General features: G+C 23.9%; 1 pseudogene; it reads right to left on the bottom strand.

Moving 5' to 3' along the window:
- Window positions 1–2,799: 2,799 nt before the first annotated feature.
- LOC147066644 (uncharacterized) lies at window positions 2,800–9,304 on the bottom strand (annotated as a pseudogene).
- Between the last annotated feature and the right edge of the window lie 559 nt (window positions 9,305–9,863).

Genomic DNA, 9,863 nt, shown 5'->3' with positions numbered 1-9,863 from the left:
AGTCTAAATACATTATTGTAAGTTCAAAAGGATTGCAATTAACAATAATAAGCAGAAATAATTGTGAGAAACATCCGAAAAAATATTGTTTAAAACACAATGTTTTATATATTATTGTTATAGATTCTTTTCTCTAGTAGACAAATGATTTTATTAACAAGCAATATTTCTAGTGCCTATATGAAATATATATTCTATTCTATAAATTTATTTCCACTGCACAAACTTTTAGAAAATTGAATGAATTATGTAAATGAAAAATATCATACTTTAGTCTTCCGATTTTAAAGTTGGCATTTACATAGAATTGCCTATTTATATAATGTGGCGATTTTTTGTTTCAAGTGTCCAAATAGACAATTTATTAATAGTTATATTGAACAGAATAAAGTATCAAACATATCATTATTAGATAATATCAAATATTTCTCATAAAAGTTATTTATTTATAATGTTTTTGGTTATATTTGCAACACAAACATATAATATTCACGCATTAAATCAGTTAAAATCGAAAATTTATATATAATAGTTTCATATTATGAATGCATGACTTTTTTTTATTTCAAATGGAAAATATACAATTTAAACACATTATAATTGAAAAATATAAATTTTGGTGAATAAGAGTTAATAAAGTATGCATAAATGAAAGGAATCGAAGTCACGAATCAAGGCATATGTTCAAACTATAGGATTGAGAAAAGCGCTTTAACTAATAGATCTTGAAAGAGGAGAGGTATCTAAGAAGGTGTAAGAGAAGAGGATATAGCCAAGGGCATAAATATTATGTGTACACGGGAAACAAATAAGTTAAGCTTGAATAAATAATCCAAAAGAAAAATACCGCAATAATCCAAAAATAAAAATTAATTTTGGAAAAATATTATTCGATAGCACCTTATTCTCACATAAATAAACCTTAAAACAAAGTTTCTGTATTATATTCCAAGATGATATGGTCTGCTAACATAATATTGCAAAAGACCTCTAAAAGAACACGAAGTTTCAAACCAAATCTAGGCATATATTCAAACTATAGAACCAAGTAATATCATTGAATAAGCATTCTTTATTAAGAGGTGAGATATAGAAGAGGATGTAAGACATACCGAGATAGCCAACATTCCCTTTTAAATTTATTAACAAGAACTAATCAAGTTAAAGTCGAAGAAGGAAAATTTATTGATTTGACACAAATTAATTCAAATTAACTTAAATATTATTAATAAAGAGATAATTTTTCTGCTTCAGATGTCAAATAGATAATCACTGCATAATATTACCGAAAGATACTAATGATTTAAAATAGTGGTTTGATATTGATAGAATTTCAATAATTTTGTGCTTCACATGTTAGTAATTTATCTATTAGTTATGGTCTAATTTATATTTTTGCCATTTAAATTTGCTGAAGTACAACACTAGATGGCTCTATAGAACATGTTTACCAATACTTCTTTCAATTTAATAATTTTTACAATCTCACATAATATATCTTCATCTTTCAATGAGTATTAATTTAGTACTTTTTTTTAATTCCATTGTTTATGTATATGCTTTACTTGAGTCAGAATTTATAACTCATTAATATTTGACCTTTTATATTTAGTGGCCACGCGGTCTCATTTAATGCGTATGATACTATTCGAATTTGTAAATAAAAGAGATTTCATTTGTTTCTAAATCGTATTTTTTTAGATTCACATTTTCGCAATAAAATTCTAATCTGTCATGTATGGTAATATGCTGAATCCTATAGTAATTAAACAACACATTTTCAATTATTTATTTATATGTATATTTTTAATTTAACTTTTATATTTTCACAAACAAAACTTTGATACAATCCTTGAACCATTCTTTATCAAATATTTTATTATTATCTCTTCTTCTAGTATATCCTCATCGGCCCCATCTTCTCTCAATGCATATCAGTTCAAGAGTCTTTCTCAATCCTATGGTTTGATTAAACAACACATATAATAAAATTTTCATATCCGTAAAAATCAAATAAATGTTTGAAAGACAAATTTAACTCTTTGAACACAACCGCCTCAATAGATATATTCAAATTCTTCGAAAATATTTGTAACTGATGGTTTTATATTTTTTATTATATTAAAATAAATTATCGATCTAGATTTTCATACTATTATTCTTATTTACTTCTAAATATTTATAGAAATTATATCTAATTGGTATAAAATTTAATAAATGGGGAAATTATGCTTGAAAATTGATTCAATTGCCAAAAAATCCACATAAATCTTATATGTCGAGAATCCAATATTTAAAATAATTGAATCTCAAGTATATTTTGCCCAAGGATGCAGATATCTTAGAAGAAAATTAATACAATTTTTCCAATACATCTTTTACCGGAATAAGAAAGAATGATATTATCAATTAACCTTTGAAATATACAATAGAAGGTATATATGAATAAAAAGAGGGCCTTCTAATTATAAAAACAGCGCTTTATATATGCCACAAAAATTTATCGTAATTAAAATTCTATTATCAAAAATTTAGAAAACTAGGCACTTATTTATTTACAATAACTGTCTAATCAGCAAAGAAAATACAAAATTTTCAATCTCGTTCATATTAATATATACTGACTCACATAAAAATCGTTTTTCTTTATTTAATAGATGACAAGTTGCTGAATATATGTCCAACAAAAAAAAGGCATTACTATATGCAGGGAAATGAATATAAAGATTCTCTATATATATAGATTATGAACTGATGAAAAAAAAGATCTGTTGTGCCTTTTTTTGTTATTTTAAAGATTTAAATCCCTGAAATATATCAATTTGTTGAAAAGAGTAGTTAATCTGGTAATAAAAACAAGCTGAAATAAGAAATTTTTAGATTCCCATAAAAAATACAAATATAATTGAAAGATCGTATATCACAACAATTCGAAATTGTTCATCTATCTTGATTCAAAGTATTAAAGTAAGGTCTAAGATGATCCATGATCCATCTAATAGAAATTTTTTGAATGTGTTTCATTCCCAAATTTATATTGTAGCTTAAGATCCAAGTATAACCATTTCCAAAGACATATGTTAGCGTTTATATTTATAAAAAATATTATTTATGTATAATTTGTAAAATTTATATATTATTAAGAATATTAATTTTTTACACGACCTTTTTGTATGAGCCTTCGATATGAGAAACATTTGTTTTTCCTTTAAACAGAAAAACATAAATTTTACAAGATTTCTATCTATAACGAATATAAATAATAATAATAAAATCTTTGCAAAAATCTTATGCTATTAATGTTTTTAATAGTTCCTCAATTTTTGTTTTGTGGTAAGAATTCTTTGCTATGGTTGATACTTCGAAAAGCTTCATTTGTTGAATTAACTATCGTAAAATCCCCTCTATAAGGGATGGGAGTAAAATATATAAAATTTAAAATATATTTTTCTGCATAAAAACACGGTTTTTAGTATAGCCATCCAATACTGTATTCCATTTATAAAAGGCACGAAAATATGTTTCTAGATCATTGCAATTAGAAATTGTGCTTAATTATTAATTTTTATGAAAAGATTGCGATGAGAAATCTAAAATATTTTTCTGAAAAACCGTATTGAATTTTTATTTTTAAAATTTTGTAAAAGAGGTCAATTTAAATCTATTATTTTTTTTTAGAAAAACTTTATTGAATGCATATTTTATAATTTCGTTTAAAGACTGCGATGTAAAATTCATTAAATTATCACAAAAAAAGCTTTATTAGATGTTTATCTGTAAAATTTAAAATAGTTTACTATTTTTAAAGCTTGAGATTGTTTTTTATGTAATCATGCAAAAATATTGCGATGTAAAATCGTAAACAGTTTCTCGATAAACTCTATTGGTTTTTTTATTGAAATATAAAAAGCGCATTTTCTATATTAAATTAAATTGTAAATTTCATAAAAAAAGCATTTTAAAAGAAATTTTTTTATAAAAATTGTGTTTAAAGGATTATAATTGCCATTTCCATATTTTTAGTTTTGATGGATTTAAAGGAACCAAAACAAAACACTCAAAATAGTATTTTTCTAAATTCGATTTCGTTAATCTATTCTTTTGTTACGCAAAATCGTTCAATAAATTTATTGAGGATTATCATGTTTTAAATGCTATGATTATTCACAAAAATAAAAATCTGTGCAAAGAGTAAAAATTACATGCATTGATGATAAAAATGGATTTGTTATCTGCGTCTTCATATACATGTGTCTGACAGAAAAAAAGTTATTTTCTTTGTTATTTCTTGGAATTAAACGTGCATTTAGACCAGCCCAGCATCTTTAATCGATTCAGAATGAAATACAATCTAATTATCTTCAATTCCTACTGAATTATTCACATTTTTGTGTTAATAAAAATACCTATTTTAGCAATCAGTATGATAATAATTTCTTTATTATGCCATGAAAGATCTCTTCTTTAAGCGTTTATTTTTTTATTTTAATTAACAATATAATTATTTTTCCGTTAACATTCGTATAAAACATTCAAAACCCCAAAACTAAAGGAATCTTATGGTACCTACGCCTACTAAACCTAGACACATCCATCTCAACCACACTTCTTTCGCCACCCAGCTGTTCCAATGTTTCATAATACTTCGGAAATGATATATTATTTAATTTTATATACATTCCTCAAGTTTTTGTCACATCGATTTGAAGTTCATAAACATAATTTCTTTCTGTATTTCTTGAATCCACATTTTATAATTATGTGAATATTTATTTTGATGTTTTATCTTAATAAATAGTAGCTTCATCTTAATTATAATAAGTATTTTTGCAGACACTCTAAAGAAAAACTGTTCTTTTCTTGTTAATCACCAAAATTTTAAATTCATAACGCCAGTAAATTCAATTCTTAGCTCTTTTGTGTTTCATCGAAAAAAAGGTTTAAAAACAAAAAAGTGTAAATCGTGAAATTTAAATTAACTCTGATCGTCTAAATATTTTAATGTCACGTAAGATAGACCAAACCATTCAAAAAGAATATATGAATTAAAAAAAACAAAAGGATATTCACAAGAAAAGCAAAATGCACAGAATCATTTTAAAAACTTAATTAACAAAGTAGATTGATTAAATTCAATATTTATAGCACATAGACTCTACAGAAAATCATTTTAAGAAATATTTGATTTTAAACAAAAACATATGAAATATTTTAAGTTTCGTCAACATAAACCTAAGTATTATAAGAAATGAAATTACCCAAAGAAAGAATGAAGCACGATATTCTTGAAAACAAACATGTTCATCATCTAATCATATATGCACGTATAGAAATATTTTTTACACAATAGTTGCCACAACAAAAATGCAATAAACGATAAATTTCATATATTATCATTAAAAAATAAATCTAATGTTACAATGAGATCTTTCAAGGAAAACAAAAAAAAAGAAACTGATTTTTATCAGTGTGTATACAATATTATAATCACCAAGAAATATGCTCGTTTCAAAATACACCAAAATATTGCGAATAAATGTATGAAAATTGTGTATTTAATTTCTATTAGTTAGTAAATTCAAGTACTACCTATATCATTTTCCAAAAAAAAACATATGAATAGGCGAAAATATTTAATTATCCGGATGTTAAAATCAGTATTATTTTTAGTAATATGTATATCTTTTCATCAGATATTAAACGTATGGTCTTTGATTAAAATTTTTTTGAGATAATTATCTTTTAAAAATGAATATGAAGGAAAAAAATAAATATAATTATATTATTTAAAAATCCAATATTTTAAAATTGTGTAATTTACATCTTAAAACGACTAAAAAAGATAGTTTCTGCTTAATATCTTGCATTTATGAATTAACAAGTTAAACATAATACCTATTTATTGAAATACAATTAATACGGGTTCTTATGTATTTAAAAATATAATTTCAATCTCTAATTTTAATTTTGATGAGCAATCTAATTTAGACTAATTTCTAGGCATAAAAAATGACCTTAATTTATATTTATTCGAAAAAACAATTATTTATATAAATTCATGATTTTTAGCGCAAAATAGTCGTTTTGATGCATCAAAAAAAATCTTTAGATAATTCGCACTGCAGTTGTAAATAAATTTTCGGCATACTATAATAGATTATATTTAAGCTGAAAAATATGTGCAAGATATAAAAAATAAGACAAAATCTTGATACAAGAATACAATTTTTTAATTATTTATCAGAATTTGACCTAGTATAAGGTTATTTTGATGGTGAAATCATTGAATTTTATCCGTAATATTTCATAAATCCAGGGTGAAATATCAAAGGAATAACTTTAAAGCACAAAAAACCATACAGTATATCTTTTTAAAGATTTTATTTTACAAAAATATATATAAATCTGCTGATATTATCTTGTTTAATATATCAAGCAGATTTATAGTGCTAAAAAATATAAATATGAATTTTTTAAAACGACGATATATTCAAAGAAAACAGTATAATGATGTGTGTGTTTTTTCCGAATTTCGTATATCCAGGCATATCTTTCAAGCAGAGAAAAATGTTTTTGTATGATCAATTATCTACAATCAAATAATAGAAAAAAAAGAAATGATAACCTATTATTCTAAATTTTTTTTTTCGTTTCTTAAAGGTAATCCTTAACATGTCAAATCCAATATTGTATTTGAGAAATAGCATATTATGCCCATATAATCAATTTAAGCACGGAAACAGTTATAAAATATGCAATTTTTATTTTTCAATAGATTATATTAAATCAAAATAATCTAATAAGGGTATCATTTTAGATTGTGTTAGATAAATAGACGAATCCATTTATTTTATAATTTACTAAAATTATGATTTTTAATTATCATAAAGCCTTTTTTTATTAGATTTTGATGACATTATATTAAGGTCTCAGTGATAAATTAAACCTGAATTGAAAGTAAGAAGTCTTTTTACTAGCCCAACGACTTTATAATAGAAATAAATAGTTACAGGAAATGAACCGAATTATATAAAATAATAAAAATAAAGGATTATTGCCATAATTGCGCGCAAATTTATGATATCTAATATACTTGATCATTTAAATCGGTGTCCGTCATTGAAATTGAATATAATTTAAGTATATTTACCATGATATTGCCGCAATTATTTATATGCAATACAAAATATCATACAAATTAGTTTATAGTGTAATAAAACATTAATATATTATGCGCGCATGTTTTTTCACTGATGCTATAATATATGGTGCCATGTTTTTTATTTTGTCGGTATTTACGTAATAATAAGTAAAATCGAATATGTATTTAACTAGTATTTTATTCATGGTTTATCAAATTCTTTTTGTTTTTAAATTTTTGTCTCGAGTTTTATGAATAATAAATTTTAATTTCAAATGCGGTATAAACATATTGGCCATTCATATAAGAAATATCAAGTATCTATAAATATGAATTTAATTATTTTGTTTTTAACATTCAATGCAATCTTAATTTGATATTCTGTATAATTAAAGTTTTATTTATGTCAAAATTTATAGATCGAACGCTTTTTTTACATTTTTATAGATTTATGAAATATAAAATTCGAGATAAATTTACCATATCTTATTTATGCTTTTATCTTTAATAAGTATGTTTATTGAAACAGGTGCCATTGCCTAACTGCTACATCACTCCATGAGCTCTCTCACTACATCTTATTGTCCGTCATCAGAGTGAGCACGGCTCTTTCTCAAAGATGATAATCAGTATACAGATGAAATTGGATCTATAATTTATACTCGCCTGCTTAAGGAATATAATACAGTCTCAATCTTCTCATTTCTTATATTCATGCAAAACATTGTAGGTTGTTTTTTTTCATACCGGGACCTGCCGATAGCATACACAACAGCATCTTATTTATTAGATTCACAAATCTTAAACAGTAATACAATAAAATATTGAAATCAAAAACCTACCAGTAATTTTTGGATTATTTTAAATTTTATACAGATTTATGAAATATAAATGAATATTTTTTTTAGGATATTGAAAATTGAATATGTTTATTTTTAGATTTTATTAAAAAATAAATTGATATTAATTTTTTTTAAAAATGTAAAGATGAATGAATATTATTTTTAAATATATTGAAAACCGAATATGTTTATTTTTTGTTAAAATCTAAAAATAAATTGATATTATTTTATTTATTAAATCGAAAACTGAATAATATTTTTTTTAAGATGCTGGAAACAGAATATGTTTATTTTTTTTTAAAATCTAAAAATAAATTGATATTATTTGTTTTTATTAAATCGAAAACTGAATAATATTTTTTTTAAGATATTGGAAACTGAATATGTTTATTTTATTAAATCTAAAACTAAGAATGTTTATTTTGCTAAATTTAGTTGGCGAATTGGGAATATTGCAAAACTTAAAATTGAGCTTTTGCCTATTTGAAATAATGATGAGTAAATAATAAAAGATATACGAGCGAATTATATTCAATTTTAAAAGAAAATTTGCATTAAATGGTTATTTTACCTATAAATTTTTTTAAGGAATTCTGATTTATATTTTTAAATTAATTAGTACGAGCATTGAAATAAAATTATAAATACAATAACTAATTCATATAAAAATTAAAACTTGATTCCCTTGGTATAATTTTATAAATACAGCCAGATAATGTTAGAAAAATAAGAGTTTTAATTGAGTCTTATAATATTTTTTTAGGCTGAAAAGATTTTATGGTAAAATTTATATTTTAAAGAATGACTATATTTTAAAGAACAGCAATCATAAAAAGAATTCAGACAAGAATATTTAATTATTTCATGCAGCCTCAACGAATTCCTCGAATTTGGTATCACATCTGCAACAATATTCGAATTTTGCATTAGTACTCAAAAAGGTTCCAATACCACAATTAGAACAGCTCTTAGGTTTAATTCTTACTGTTCCATCATTCAATAAATCGAAATGTTTAAGAGCAACAAGTTTCTTTCGTATTTTTTTAGTCTTGACTTTTTTTGGAGTAGTGTAAGTTTTCTTCTTCTTCTTTTTACCTCCACGAAGTCTGAGAACTAAATGAAGAGTACTCTCTTTTTGAATATTATAATCGTTCAAGGTACGTCCATCTTCAAGCTGCTTTCCTGCAAAAATCAGTCGCTGCTGGTCTGGCGGAATTCCTTCTTTATCTTGTATCTTTGCTTTTACTGTCTCGATAGTGTCATCTTGTTCTACTTCTAAGGTGATGGTCTTACCCGTTAATGTCTTGACAAAGATTTGCATTTTTATGGGTACGAAAATCTCAAAAATAAATTATGGAAATGAATGATTTTTGGGGCATGATTTATTTTACATAAATTTGAAATTTCTCTTTTAAATAGGGATGTCTCATAAAATGGATCGTATTACTAAAATTTTTGTTTTATAGGTTTAAAATGTTGATAATTGAAATTCATCGTATAGGAGAAAGTATATATTCGATTAGAATTGTCTAGGATATTGTGAATGATAATTTTTGTATAATTAATGACCCGTCAGTCGGATATTATGAAATGTGAATTACAACTAAAGCATAAACACAAACAATAGGATTGAGAAAAACACTTGAATTAAAAAGTCTTGAAAATGGAAATAAATATATGAGGAAGGTATTAAAGAAAATGAGACGAAAGAAGTATAACAGGATTGAGAAAAACACTTGAATTAATAAGTCTTGAAAATGAAAATAAATACATTCATGAGGAAGGCATAAGAAAATGAGACAAAAGAAGTATAACAGGATTGAGAAAAACACTTTAATTAATAAGTCTTTAAAAGAAAGATACATACATGATAAAGGTAT

This window comes from Rhyacophila brunnea, unplaced genomic scaffold, assembly GCF_057557595.1.
Source record: "Rhyacophila brunnea isolate RB1 unplaced genomic scaffold, BYU_Rbru_1.0 scaffold_43, whole genome shotgun sequence".
NCBI lineage: Eukaryota > Metazoa > Arthropoda > Insecta > Trichoptera > Rhyacophilidae > Rhyacophila > Rhyacophila brunnea.
This window is presented reverse-complemented; position numbering and strand designations above follow the sequence as displayed.